Source organism: Scatophagus argus, chromosome 21 (assembly GCF_020382885.2).
Source record: "Scatophagus argus isolate fScaArg1 chromosome 21, fScaArg1.pri, whole genome shotgun sequence".
Taxonomy (NCBI): Eukaryota; Metazoa; Chordata; class Actinopteri; family Scatophagidae; genus Scatophagus; species Scatophagus argus.
This window is the reverse complement of record NC_058513.1, coordinates 5,216,517-5,232,528: the sequence shown is the minus strand read 5'-3', so window position 1 is coordinate 5,232,528 and position 16,012 is coordinate 5,216,517. Positions and strand designations below refer to the sequence as shown.

Here is a 16,012-nt window from a genome sequence, read left to right as displayed (position 1 = left end):
GTGGTCAAGCTAAAAATTCAGGTTGGACTGTTTTTTATTTTTGTTGATATTTTTGTATAGTTATATTTGGCATATATACACAGCATGGGTGGATATGGATGCAATTACCTTAACACGCAATCTGATGCAACCGAGTGCAATGGGCAATCAGTGGATATCAGCTTTGTAGCTTTTACCATTTGTTTGAGCCCATGTCAGAGGTCTGCTGTCTGCTAAGATCTCATTACTGCCAACTTTTCAATAAACAAAATATACTAAGACAGTGTGATGAATGTATAAAGTTGTCAATTCATTAATCACACAATCACTAGAAAATTAATTTGCTGATAAAAATGTTAAAAAAAAATTCTGCCTTCTCAAAACTGACAATTTCTGCTTTTTTCTGATGTATTTAATGGTAAACAAATCAATAGCAGATTCACTGATGACGAAATAATCTTTAGTTTCAGTTGCCCTTAAATTTACCTATAACAAACAAATAAATCTAGGAACACCTGCATAACAAGGCTTCCAAGGTGCCTGGCAACACAGCGAAACCAAAGTTCCTAATGTCTATAAGGAATAGTTAGGTGGCCTTTCTTAAAACGTCCTAGGTACCAATACTACCTACAGAACTCAGAATACAATTGTTTTAAATAGTTTTGAAAGGGGAATAGACATGTGGAAATTTTGCCTTTGCCTGGCAGCTGACAGCATAGAGACAGACAGGAAATAGGGTCTACCAAGAAGCCGCGGACTCACATATGTGATGTTGAGCTTTATAAATAAAACTGACATCACCTGAAAATACATATAAATATATTTAATATTTCTTACATTTGAGATTAAGTCTTACAAAAGTTGGATCTTCTGTAAAGTTCTACAGACCTTGACCCTTACGTGACACTGACAACAGAACTGCTTAACATTTGGGGAGCTGACAGAGGGGAAACTTGCACCGAATATTGAATGAGTTACCCATTATGGAGCTGTGCATTTGTTTTTGGTGTCCTTTCAAGCACAGCATCCGTTGCATAGCTAAAACTATCTTAACTGAAGAACAAGTGAAAAGCAACAACAAAACACTTAACATGCTGCATACTTCTTCCGTTGATGAAATATTAGAATATCTGAGTGGGCACAAGCTGCTCAACAGCAGACCCCTCCCCTCAAGTCTGGCATCTGACAAAGGTCAAGGAGGGGAAACACTGAGTGATGTCACGCTGCCGGGGGACCAAACACCATTTTCCTATGATGTGGATTATGTGTTAGGCGACACAATGTTTTCATACTCGTTGGAGGCAGCTCTTGAACATGAGACGAAGACAGAGATGGAGATACAGCCAAGACTGGCTCTGTACTGTACTGCAACTAATGGTTGCTGATGGACTGCAGCCTTCCAGCAGCACCTCCATGAGGAGTTGTTAGGAATTAAAAATGTATTTGGTTATCGCACTCATTGAACAACAACAGCAGAGGTTTGGTAACTATGGTCAGCTGAGAGCTATAGATCTACCAGACCTTTTTGTTACTGCTATGATTCTACATTCTGAGGTCCCATGTGCCAACAGATCGGCGCTGTTGGAAAATGGATTTGTCTACAGGCTCTTGTCATGTAAACAAAAATGCTGCAGAAACAAGATACAGCACTGCGAGAACACGGAAACTCTCTCTGAGAACAACATGTGCCGGTCAGAAAGGTGACAGAGGTCAGAAGAACTGACTGCATAATGAACCCAGTCTCATACCACTATTTTTGCACATCCTTCATGTCTGATTCAGGGGCAGAAGGTACCCTTGTTTCACCCAGGAGACCAGAGTTCGTCCCTTGTGAAAGCAAAAAGACACGTAGTTTTCTGTGCCTAAACTGAACTGAAGTGCTGTTTCAAGTTAATCATGTGTCAGAATGGCTTTTTGGCAGGAAGGCTTGGCGCATCAGCTGCTTAAAACGTATCTTGTGTGACAAAAAGGGTGTGACAAAGCATTGGTATGAGATGATCTGATTGGCTCTGTTTAGTTGGTTTGTTGTCAGCTCTTCTCCCACTGCTTTTGCCCTATCCATTAGGTTGATACTGTATCACAGTGCCATGTAAAACATCTACTGATGTCCTCATGCCCCCATAGTTAAACTTGTTTTGTTAACGGCTATGAAACCTTACACTTTGTGCGTGAACTAGTTTAACTGCATAGCAGCATAACTTAAGTTCCTGCTGCAACTACAGGCACTTTTAAATAAGGCATTCAAATGTTACACTGTATGGATCATCATACTGTAATGTGACTACTTCTCCGTCATGCAACATCAGCTGGCTGATTAAAGATACAGTCTGCTTTTTGCATGCTGGTGGTTCCAAACCCTAGGACTGTAATTTGAGGACCTCAGAGACACCATATTATATACTGTGAGTAAGTAGCACACTTTACCAACTTGGCTGGTCGGTGACACTTCACAACTAAAGAGACCAAGGGGACAAAACATTAAAGGTTATCAAGCCCAATTTGAAATAGACTTTCAACATTTCTTTTATGCTCACTACTCAACTCTGACAAACAAAAGCAAGCACCGAAAGAAGATTGCATGCTCTGTAGCAGAGCATTGTTCAACCCAATGTAACTTTGTTTAAGGCACCAAACACATCAGGAAAAGTTGCATATTACAGTATGACCAGAATACAGATAGCTACCGCAGATATTTGTTTTTTCAGCCCAACTTCTACATGAAAATCTCATTTTGTGCTTTAAAGAATATGCATTCCTCAGTTATTGGAGGAATGAGAGAGAAAGGAAGATGAAGTAAGAGAAGAGAGGTGGGATACCAGAGTAAACAAGAGCGAAAGACAGATGGCAGGATATCAAAAGGTGGAGCGTAGGCCAACTGTGGTCGGGAGCAAGTAGCACATCGTCCCATCTGAAAAAGCTATCAGTCTCTGCAGCGCTTGCATGACAGGGGAAATGGTAGTAACAAGCACAGGACAGATGACATGTTTCAGATGGATGTTTTCCACTGCAGACAGCCAAGCAGACAAGTCACGTCACATCAGAGGCATGAGCACCGCCTCAGCCAAACTGCTATCGCAGTGAGTTTTACATGATCAAAACTAAGCAAAAGGCCACATTGTACTGAATCAGGTTCTATTTGGTGAAGGACTGAGATTTCACCAGTGAAATAAGATCTGAAAGGTTCTGCACACCAACATGGGCATTCGCTCAAGGTTTGGTGGAACAGTACTGGATTTACATGAACCAGTAAGAATAACAAAGGTGTTACAGTATGTATCTCCCATCTTGAAGCCAGGTACTGTTGTAACAGAGGACAACCAACCACATCAACATCTACAACATCTAATCATTCAAAATATGTGAAAACACCTTTGTGGGTCAGGCCGTTAAATTGTCAGTCCATCCAAATGTGAAAACCTGTGCAGTATTTTGGGAACATTTCTTCAACATTAAGTATTTACAACAAAAATACACACTAAAGTATGTGGATTGTCAAGATTTTTAATAATGTGAGCATCACACGTAACCTCCTTTGCACTGAGGTAGAGGCAGAAATCTTAAAATTGGAACAAAGGAAACTCAAATCATCTCCTTGCACAGTGATGTGCCCTTACAACTATACTTTACAGACAAAAGTATCCAGACAAACCTCTTTTTGGGGCTGTTTTTCAGAGGTTGTGCTAGGCCCCTGACTTCCAGTGAAAGCAAATCTTTATATTTCAGCATACCAAGACATTTTGGACAATGCTATGCTTCCAACCCCACGGCAACAGCCCGGGGAAGGCCTTCCTCCATCCCAGCATGACTGTGCACACAAAGCAACATCCACAAAGACATGGCTGGATGAGTCCGGTACGGAAGAACTCAAATGGCCCACACAGAGCCCTGACCTCAACCTCATCAAACATCTCCGGGATGAACTGGAACTGAGACTGCGAGCCAAGCCTCCCTGTCCAACACCAGTGCCCGACTCCAAAAATGCTCCACAGCGTGAATGAGCAAAAACCACAACAGAAACACAAATTCCACAGAATTTGAGAGTGTCCCAGTACATTTGTCTATATAGTGTATATTACATACTACTTTGCAACAGCATATTCGGTACATTGAGAGAGAAGTATCGCTACTTGTTTTATGTTTTCTTAATTAAGTAAATTTGCAAAGTGACCTGGTAGACATATTAAATACACCAAAATATTCATACACAACGTTGAACCAAATCCATGATCTTTCCCTGACCAAGGGTTTTGGTCACCTGTGCCAAACATGAACGTACCGCAGCTTAAAAAACAAAATCCATACAGAATATAGCATTTTTCCAAAAGCATGTGATGCATTTAGTACTATATAAAAGTAATGTTTGGGAGACTGAGTTGGTATACCAAAGTCTTTTTTCTGAGTGATTTGGGTGAACACGTAGAAATGGAAAATACATAAGAGGAGGTTACTTAAAAAACATATAGAGGTAGATATTCCTGAGTTCAAAATCCATCACATGCCATGATCATGCTAAACGATTTCTAAATTTAAGACTCCAGACAGGACAGCAGCCCGGACCCCTTTCCCCTCCGTCACAACACACTCCAATTTACCACACTGCAAACTTGTAATGAACAATGTTCGTCCCTTTACAGTCATTTGCAGGACACTGATCATGGGTGACAATGCAGGTCAGCTGGAACTGAACCAGAACTAATTATACAGGCATGTCAGAGTGACGTCAGAGGTCTGAGTGACAGCACTAACTGTAGACTGCCGTGCTGATTACCATCCGATACCCTTACAGACGGGTAGTCTGGTTATAGGCTTGATACGGATGACAATTAAGGAGTGCACCATTGTTGGAGCAGTGTGAGATCTGAAAGATGGAGCATTACATACAGGCATACAGGGCCCCGGTTAAACTCTGGGTGCGGTATGAGCGGGGAAGGGAGGGTCGAGAAGAAATGTTTATCTCATCAATCTCTGAGGTCACTGTAGATGCAATAACATGGTGTGGTGAGGGGCGAACAGGCAGGCAAGACAGCTAAAAAAAAGTTTTGAAAATAACAAGGAAGGTCATTTAGATGAGTTCATTCCCAAAAGACTATCAGTTTGGAAAGACACATAATGGGAAACTTTCACAGAAACTGCTAACAAGCTAGTCGCTAACAAGCCAGTTGTTGCTTGTTTTTCGCAAGTTGTTCCAAGCAGCATTTTAGAATATGCATAGTAAACTCCTGGAACTTCTTTACATTTTATACAGATGAAAGAAACGCACAATACAACATTGGACTGGGTTGTAGAACCTAATTGCACAACTTAGCAATGCTAGCTAGCTTGATTCACTCTGAACATCTCCCCAGCCATGCTTATTTTCACCGCACTGCAGTTCTGCAGTTTATTAATGCACAACAAGGACTTAAATGAAAGTGGCAGGCGGTGTTAATGTGGGCAGTTTTCCCAGGGAAAAAAAGAGAAAACAATTAATATTCTAAACCAATTCCTCTCTAAGAATCTGCCCCCTCCTGAACCCATGGGTGGTCTTTTCAAATGCAAAATACTGCATAAAGACAGAATGAGTGTTAGATACCAAGAGCCTGCAATAGAGACACACAGAGGGAAAAACAGACAGATGGAGAAAGACAAAGAGGGAGAATATGCCGACTAACAACTCTGGAAAATGGAGGATGGCTGAAGCATGCAGGCATAAAGAGATAAATGAGTGAAAAAATGTATGTGGGAAAGATTGCTGACAAGCATGAAGGAAACTTTGATTAGGTTCTAATTGCTGGGGTTCTAATTATGTGAGTGTGTGTGTAACAAAAAAAACTTTCTGTGTATGCTGGACATGGTATTGTAGCTGTGTTGTGGTGTTTTTAATTCCTGCTCACAGGTAACATGCCCTAATGAAACAATGACTTTAATTGCATTTCTGCTGCCATCCAGCAACATGAGAAAATGAAAAACACAATGTGAACCTCAGTCTGAAAATCAACTCATTATTAAAAAACAATGGAGAGCTGCATTGTTTTTACTGATTTAGCTGAGGGGCAACAATATGTAATGTAAGAGTTGGCTTTATGGTGCTCCAGGGCTGCTTTTACTGCATGACTCTGACATACTGTAGTCAAACATCATGTAGTATGCCAGTAGATAACTACTTGTAGCAATGAACACACATACACCACACACATACAAATAAATAAGCCTCCATGTCTGTAGGTAATTAACCTCTTGTGAGTGCATACCCTCCCCATTTCCTTCTGGACCAGGTCTTGGACTGTGTGTGTGTGTGTGTGTGTGTGTGTTTGGGGGCAGATGGGGGTGTTTGTGGGTTGTATTTGACCTCTCTTTACGAACCTCCTGGCCCTCCCAAAAGCCACTTCTGATCCCAACAAAGAGTGTACATCAATGTGAAAATGCCAGAGTGGAAGATTTTACAACACTCAAACAGTTGGAGGTTGAAGTACAAGGTCTCAGGTCTCCTGTGGAAACAAGCATCTGTGAAGTGAAGCACTAAGGAGACCATCAGTTGCTGCTGTCAGACTAGTTAACATGGTCAGGCTTTTATATATTTACTTAGCATTGCTGACAAAATGTGCAGTCTCTAAGTATCTCTATCTTCAACTCTCCATCTGGTTGGATACAGTGGTGGAACTATTCAGATCTTTTACTTTAGTAAAGGAGTAAATTTAGTCAGCAACATGTACTTGCAGTATCCAAAGTAAAAGAAATACTCCTTCCAGAGTGGCATATGATTAATAATACACTGTATTATTGGACGTTCTTACTGAATCTTGGAATTTGTCAGTGCATAGCCAGGATTAGGTACTTTAGGCACCTCTTCTTAGTTTAATAGTAAAGTAGTGCCTAATATGCTTTGCATGTAAAAACTTTAAAATATACAGAGACTGAAGATCAGATGAATGCAGGGGAGCTACATTTTTCTCTCTATATAGAGACATTTCACTCAGTGTCATACAGAATATAATGAGTCTGCCTTTGCATTACCCACCGGTTGCCATCCCTATCCTGTGCAACTTCTAGTGAGTACAAAAGTTTCACTTCTTTGATTACCAGTATTGCAGGCATTAAGTATCAGAATCAGAAACACAAAGTCCAAACACATAAATGTGAGCTGTCTGTAATATGTCACATGGTTTTCTGCTGCACCAAATAACACCCAGAGAAAAATATTCATTTTCCTGTAATCCTTAAACCTGTCATCAGGCATGCAACCTTAATCGAATGCCCATACAGATCGGCCAGAGCTAGCAGCTGCCAGATAAATAAAGTGTCATCTTAGCTATATTCTAAGTGACTCTACGTGAGCAGGCGGCGCAGGTTGGGAATTTTTCATATGCTTTTAGATTTACAAAGCCCCTCTTGGATTCCAACCAGCAACCTTCTTTTGATCGCAGACATGAAACTTACACATCTGAACTGGTCAATAGCTTTATGGGGGTCTTGAGTGTTCCATCGGGGGTTTTGAATCTTTCTAGTGGCTTGTGAATTGGGTGGGGGTTGTGGTGCAGGGGGGTTGCTATTATGTGGAGGTTTATGAGCTCCTTGGGGCCTTGACAACTGGCCAGTACTGTTAAATCCCTATGAGTTATTTCACAGTGGCAGAACATTTCAGCAATGCAGAAATGAATGTGGACAGCACTGCAAAGTCCTCCAGGACTGAGGCTCAAAGTCCGAGAAAGCCTTAAAATACACAGAACCACAGTGCACATATGCATGCTCAGAGAAACTTAGATCAGATCAGATCTATCTCTGATAGTTTACACCTAATAGACAGTTTAATAAGAGGTGAAAATATGAATGGGAGCGAGGGAGTAGTGCGTGGTTGACTGTATGTGACATCAGTATCACACTCGGTATTTTGATGAAATCAATACCCAGCTCTGCAGTTCCCCTCACCTCTACATAACTTTATATCATCTTTCAGTTTATTGTTTTACTTTTTATTTCTGAACTACTCTCATTGCTCTAATCGGCCTCATTTCCAGTCCCAGCGGGCAGCTGTTGTCGGTGAAGAAGCTCTGATGAACCCACTGTACACAAGCCGCCCCGCCAAATGAAAAACAGACAGAGTTAGCGACTAGCTAGTGAGCATAGCAGAGCGTCAAGCAGCACAAGAGCCAGATATTTCCCTCAGGCGTTGGTAGAGACCAGAACAGAGCTAAAAGGAGAGTGACTCAGACAGTAGTATTCAGCTGCATCTCAAGATACTGGTTTTATTGCTGACTGTCTCTTCATAGACTCTACAGTTAAAAAAATTAACTGTACATAATACACTCTCTTAGTAACATTAATTTCATTTACAAGGTAATCAACAAGGTGACTGTACTATGATGCCTGTTTTCTTTCTTTGTTTTGCATACCGTCTTTGTGTTGTTTTATTAAAATGCTGACATATATGACAATGCAAGGATCATAATGTCCAGTCTAATAGATGTTGCTGTCAAAACAAATTCCTGCTTTATAACTTTCATGCTGTCTTTTTAATCTCTGGGCTCCACCTCCTTCCATCTGTCTCTCTTAACTTTGTCTTCCTATATCTTCCTTTATCTCAGCTGTTCTTTTTTTGTTTTGTTTTTTACTCCCACTAATAATTTCCCTTTCCAGTCACAGCTCCTCCAAACACCCACTCGCCTCACACACCCACCGACCCAATGTGTGAACCATCCTCTTTGCCAAGGAACACACACAAAAAACCAGCTCACACACATATACAGAGCCACCACATGAAACGGCTGCTGTACTATAACAGATAGGGCCAGGCCCTGGATGGTGACACCTCGTATCCATCACTGGGTCTTATCTGTCGGCCGAGCTGGGAGGCTCAACACAACGCATCCAGATGTAAAGGCAGCAGAGAGGGAGATCATCCCTTCTCTGCTGTTCTGCAAACATCCTAGTGCACTGCAGCACATGGAGAGGGGGATGTGGAGAAGGAGTGGGGAAACAGTGAATAAAGGGAAAGGGGGGGGAGTACCAGCTGTTCTGTACCAATAAATAAACACCTTTCACAGTGCTGCAAATAAACAGGTTTGCTGGCTGATTTAATTAAGGTGATTTTATCTTCTTTATAAGCATCTGTCCACCTTGAAAAATAGTTCAACATTCTGGGAAATATGCTTATTTGATTTTTTTTTTTCCAAGAGTGAGATGGGATGACTGGTTTGTGCATTCAGCACAGAGATGGATTCAGAGTGTGTTTAGCCTCGCTTAGCCAACTACGTAGAGTTAGTTGGCTCTGTCCAAAGTTGAAAAATCCACCTAACAAAATCCAGTGTTTGAAAGTTGACTATTTCCATTTTATTCTTCTAAAACCATTGTATGTCCAAATTTGGCAATTTCAATATAAATGTCTGATAAACTGAGGGATGAAGTGTTACTTTATCGGTGGTTGAGGGGGAGAAAATTCTCCTGCTTCTTAAGCTAAATAAACTCTTGCCTCAGCTTAGAAATACATTGTCACAAAGCTGAAACCAGGGCTGCTTTTTTGAGCACATTAAACAGGGAACATTTTTCTAAAGGAATACTTTGATGCTTTAAGTACATTTTTCTGTTAATTATGCCATACTTTTTTTAAGTATGATTTAGAATGCAGGACTTGCAGTGGAGTATTTTCACTGGGGCTGTAAATATTTCTTGACAGACAAGAACTGATCTGCTCATTAGTTCTGTACATCATCTCCTGTGTGCTGCCTGATATGGCTAGCTGGCTTGGATAACTACAGTGCATTCAGTGGCTTAATTCTTCACTACGTTCACCAGCCAGTTGCTAACTTTGCCTAAAACAACAAGCTGAATGGTGTTAAAAATCTCCGTAAAGCACAGGGATGGGGTTATAAGAGAATGTGCGTGTCATACTCTTTGTATATATGTTTTCATATATTCAGGACACGTGCTCGTCTGTTAGACAGGGAGTTAACCTTTATGATGTCATCAGCAGTATCTGGCAGCACTCAGTGGTTTCCTGTCACACACACCAAAGCTCACGGCATTATCGCTCCCCAACCCTTCAAAAAGGGGCTTATCACTAATCTCAAAGTCATGATTTACAGCAGTGGATCACCCTGTAGTGTTTTCTGAATATCTAAGCACATGTTAGAAAGACTTGTAATACTGGGAACATGGCCAGATCATCTGCAGAAAATATTGGATACAGATAATATAAATGAAACTTGTTGCACAGTTGACATAAAGGCTGACTATCGAACATAACTTTGTCGAGGGCTTGCCTCAGTTTGCTAGGCTTACAGAAGGACAGAAACCATGAGGACAGCAATTAATTCAACACTGTTTATGTTTAAAGAATTTTACACTTTTATAAATCCTTGGATCATCTTCAGCTGTTCTATCAATTCAAAGGCAGATGACTGTGGTTGTGTTTGTTCAAAAAGAAAGTGAGAAAATAGATAACTGTACTCAAAACTCCAGAAAGGTGGTGTGATGTTTTACATTTTGGCTGTGAAATTATTCAAGTAAAATTGTTCCTACTCTGTATTTGTCCTGTAGAAGTCAGTAAGCCCAATCCAAACAGTATCTTTTGTTGGACCCTCCCTACCTGGTAAATGCTTGTGTCTTTTAAACCAAATCCACCTTCTGGACTACACACACACACATATACACAGAGTCAGCCAAAATAATGTATACACACATCAGGAAAAGAAAAACAAATATTTAATTTGCATAAGTACTTCTATACATACAGATACCTCTTTTGAAATTTGTTCAAATTACGATAACACTGTGTACTGTTGTACAATTTTTCCTGTTGTGTGTATACATTATTTTGGCTGACCCTGTATATATACACCCACATGTACCTACCTTGCCAGGTACCTTTGAATGAGTTCATTAAACTTGAGGAAACAACCTTAGCCAACCTTTCTCATATTAGATTGAGGTTATGCTCTTTAATCCTTCCCCAACATCTTGTGCTGCTATCCTACACAATATTTTATCCACAATCCAGAAGACTGATCACATTTTTATCTGGACAGAAGACCAGGACAAGTACAGTGTGTGATTTCTAAAGTTAGTTCAAAGATTCTACATGTGCAGTGATCATCATAACTTTCCATCATGGTAATTGATAGGCTGTCTGGGGGAAAAGCAGCATTCCTGTAGCCTGACTCCCACGTCTCATTTTTACTAATAGGACGTTGCACTTTAGGACATTCTGGCTCAGAGAAATCAAGGAGCTCACATCGGAGAGCGGCCAGGGAATGCAGCAAGGCAGACACAACAGCTCAAAAGAGAAACTAAAGAGAGGAGTGGGATGAGAGAAGAGAGGGATGGAGAATAATATGAGCACAAGATGGAAGACTTGCCAAAGCAGTAGTCTCTGTTTTTTTGTTTTACGCTGAGGGATGAGATCCTAGAGCTATGAAATTCAAGTCATGGAGTGGGAGAGGTGGGATGAACACGCACACACACATTCAGAAGTGTTTATACTAGCAGATGCTTCAGACATACCTGATCTAAAGACCATTCTGCACTGGTCTTTCATCATATTGCATCATCTTATAATATTACAAGCTTGGTAATGCGAGGTCTACTATGAAAATAATAGTAATAGCAGCCCAGCCTGAGGGAGTTATGTTTGCAGTGGAAGCAAAATATGGCTTGATGTTAATCATGACATTACTCTCAAACTCTTAAAACATGTTGAAATGTTGCTCCAGCCTCTAAAACACATGTAAGCCAGTCAATGCAAACATGACATTCAAGACAAAACTCACTGAAAATGTATTTCTTGGCTAAATGAAAGTTTAACCAAGAGAAAAAAACTTCTGTCTTACCTGATTGGTTGACTTTGCTCAGTATTTCCACAGAAATCCAAAGACTGAACTAATTAGTAGAATCAGTGAACATGGGTTTATCAGCACTAATGGAACAAGGCCTTCCTTGGATTGTTCCTCTTCCTTTAATTCTTCTTCTTGTTTGAGGTGTTGCAGCAGCTAGCATTCTTGACTTTACTGCCTCCTTCTGGTTGACCCTATGAATGTCCAGTCTGATCAGTCACCTTTTTCTCAGAAGATCAACCACCTTCTGCCCTCAGCAACACCTCCACACTCTAGTTAGTCTCTGAAGGCTGTTATTTTAATACTAGAATTTTGACTGAAGCAGATTGTATGTTCTACTGTTTCTGTTCTCATTGCACATGATGTGGTGTGTTAAAAGCACTGGCAAATGAAAACATTAATTCTCCACATGTTGAAAGAGTTAAAGGTTATCACCGAATTATCACACGGCAACCTGGGCAAACTTTCCCTTACTTTCCAGCTTCAGTTTTGTACAGCATTCATGTGAAACTTCCTTTAGAATATTCATTTTCCAATATACCATATCCAACAGGACTTGACTATGGGGATACATTCTGTACAAATACTCCAGCTGATGCCCTCACTTCCTTGCCCAATCAGCCTATACTACTCTTTCCATTGTTGATTACAGTTTGTCTTATATCTTCCTGTGTTTTGTTGGGAGTTATTATGTATTGTGTTTAGGGGTGCTGCCAGCTGCAAATACCCAGATGAGTGTAGAAAGCATTAAAGCCTATAGTCTAAGCCTTTAAAGTGGGTATTTTTTACTGTGATTATGGGCACAAATGAAATCAAAAAAAGATGGCTTGTGTGCTGTGTAAAGTAGAATTAGAAAATACAAATGAGCACTTGTAACTAGCATTACTTATTATGTGTAGTTCATGTTTGCTATGGAAATAAGGACAATTTCTGAAGTTAATATAGCTTTACAAACACAGCTCATTATCATTAAACTTAAGCCAAAGCTGGTCTTTTTGCATGTATCCCCAGCAGCTACCGGCACATTTTACCTAAGATTCTAATTAAACTGCTTCTCACATCAAATTGGACACCTGTGACCAGTGTTAAATAAGGTGCATTACACTTTGGCAAAAGCTGAGCCACAGTCAGCTTTTACTGCTGTACAGCCCGACACACATGCATGTATGTGCAGCAGTTCAAGTGATCAGAAGCATAGAAATTTCAAAAGAAACGAAAAAACATTTAGCCTATACAGCTACTTTAGTTAAGTTCATTCTTGAACTTCTTGTACCATAACAATTGTTGTATTTTGCTCAGTAAAATAGCCAAATTACTCAGAGAAACATGGTTAAGTGTTCCTCATCTCTGGTTCAATACATGCAACATTTACATTGTCCCAGTGTTTTCAGATTGTTATTTGAAACATTATGATTGAATTATAAGTTATAGTTACTTTGAGAGCATGTAAACACTCTGACTGACACTATTACCAAAGAATGAACACTTACAGCTCAGAACTTAGTTGAAAGTTTCAGGCCTTTACAAAATTTTGAAGTGTGACCTTCATTTGTGAGTTGTCATGTGTGAACACTTTAAGTGAGGTATAAGTGAGCTATGATCCTGTGATCTGAAGCATACACACACCAACATCAAATCTAAAGGAAAAAAAAAAAGAAACCCCACCTTTCCCAACAGTTACATTTACCACACGCACCGTCCTGCTTTAGTGAAGCCAGTGGTTACAGGGAGATGCTAGGTGTGAACGTGTGAAATAGTTTGTGTATGAAGCAAGACATTTGGTTAAAAAAAAAAAAAAGAAAGATTAGACCTGCTGAGTGAATCCTTGCTGGATAAATACCTTTTAATAATTTCAAATAAAGCTCAGTAGGAAGACTAGTGTGACTAAACAGATCACTTGGCAGGAGCTCTGTATTGCATAAGGACATTCAACACTAACTTTAACTGTTTCTCCCCCTTTCTCTGTATTCATCTCTCCTTGTTAATAAAACTGCCCATTTCCTGGAAACGTCTGGAAATATTTTGATCACTGAGAAGAAAAAGAAAAACTGGCTAATGAAAGCAAGTTGTTGGATACTCGCACGAAGAGTATAGCTGCTTTTTTAAAGCCTGTCAGTAGCCATGGTCCTGACAATGAGCAGTAAAAAGTGAGGTTGAGAAGAAGAATGACTGCAGAGCTGAGGAGATGATGTTGCCCCTGAGGAGCACCCACCTCTGTGTGGGAGTGGGTTGGAGGAGGCATGACTGAGTCCCATTGCTCATAGAGGAGATTTCTTATCTCAGTGTCATTAATAGCATCCTGCTGTTCATATCCTCTGCTGCAGCATATTGACCGCTTTCCTCGGTGTTCTTTAACATTCTTCGTTCTTTAACAATATATCACTGGCATGTATAACGATTGACAACACATCTCCATTTCCTCCCACTGTACAAAAGTTAAGTCGTCGAGATGTTTTGGTGGTTTTACTTTTGGGGAGCCCATCATGTTCAGGGTCGCGGGGAGAGTGGAGCCTGACCTTCCTGGCATCAGGTGAGGATCTAGGCCCTAGATCCTCACCTGTTTCAAGAACCCTCACCCTAGATTCTAGGGTGAGGGTTCTTGAAACCTACCCCCCATTACAACATCATTTGCTAACACCTACTGATAATACACAGTTGTCAATGAACCTAACATAACCCAGTGTGTCCATCTTTGTGGGAGAAAACAGTACCATGTAACACGAAACCAATACAGGAACAGGGTGGGCAAGCAAACTCCACACAGAAAGACACCAGCTAGCCAGCAAGGCTGAACCGAGAACTTCCTTGCTGTCAGACTACAGTGTTACCCACTGCACTCCCATCTGTCTTTTTAAAGATCACATTATTGCACAACAATAAATGACAAAGGCCCAAATTATGTCTGTGTTCTTATCTTGTCAGGTGCAAAAATTAGCCCTCAATTCATGAGAGCCCAGGCCCATTTTTCTTTATAGGAAAATTACTGGGGATATAAAACAGATCAAATGGACCATATGAACATTTCCAAAACGACCCTGTTTCCAAGATATGTGATGTTACATATATGTTACATTGGGCAGCTCTACAACAAGCACCTCATATAAAAGTTTGTGACACCTGTGTGACTGTGGGTTCTTGTGGGCTAAAACAAGCCATCCCTTCTCAGTTCATTGTTGGTGTAATTTTCTGGATCTGTGATGTACTCCACGGGTGAGGGAAGAACAAAGACGAACACACTGAAGTAACTTTATCCGGACACAACACTTCTACAAACTGGGTTCTTAAAAAGTATGTGATGAAAGGAGATAAAAATGTGTGTTCAAAGGTATCCTCTTTCTAAAGACAAACAAAGGAATCAATTTCATGACAAGTATCAAGCAAAACGTGGTCTTTTTAAGGAAGATACAGAATTTGCATCATCTTAACAATGCGCCCCTTTTTTCACTACCCCTAGCATCATTACCTTCAGTCCTTCACAAGTTTTTGGGCAAAGTGTGGATAGAACAGTTCCCAGTAGCTACTAGCAATAAATAGAAACAGGTCAGCTGTCAAAACAACACCCACTCAGCCAGGGAGCGTTTAGGACATGCAGAGGGGGAACGGAGGAAAGGAAGCAGAGATGTGAGGAGGAGGGCAAAGGAATTCTGGGATGCACAGACCCTCCTCCCTCCTCTGGCCTCCTCTCAGTCCCCCACCCCTTCTCTCCCTTCCTCAGTCAGGAAACCCCCAGCGGTTTTGAGTGGAAACCAGATCTCTCATCTCCAGTCAGCATGTTGCGCTGGGATGTCCCGAGCTCATTATCCCGCTCATTACACTCCCATTTTATTCCCAAACACAAATACCACCCCCCCACCCCATGTCTTTGTCTATTCCTCCCTTTACCTCTTTTTCCTCAAGCTCTCACTCGATCTTTCTATTTCTTTGACTTACTCTGTCAGTGTCTCTGCTTGCACCTCGAGGTCCCCAGTGGACCATTAGAGGGGCCAGTGATGTAATCAACTGCTCATTAGTCATTGTGATTGACAGCTGGCATTGTGTGTGGGGTGAGGGTGGAGGTGCACGTTGGTGGGTCATCACTGCTGGGCTACCTCCTGATTTAATTTCAAGACAGAGTGAGAGAGAGAGAGAGGATGATGGGTTTTGAAAGAGAGAAACTGCACGTGTGTGTGTATGTGTGTGTCTGTGTGTGTGTGTCAGGCACAAAGGTCTGCAGAGAGCTGTCACAGAGT

At 40.9% G+C, this 16,012-nt stretch overlaps 1 long non-coding RNA gene across 1 annotated transcript in view; it reads right to left on the bottom strand.

The window, feature by feature from the left end:
* Positions 1–11,894, bottom strand: part of LOC124052461 — a 179,597-nt gene extending 167,703 nt beyond the window's left edge. Inside the window, exon 1 of the long non-coding RNA XR_006842005.1 lies at positions 11,781–11,894. This is a non-coding gene — a long non-coding RNA (uncharacterized LOC124052461). The remainder of the gene's footprint in view (positions 1–11,780) is intronic.
* Positions 11,895–16,012: the final 4,118 nt, after the last annotated feature.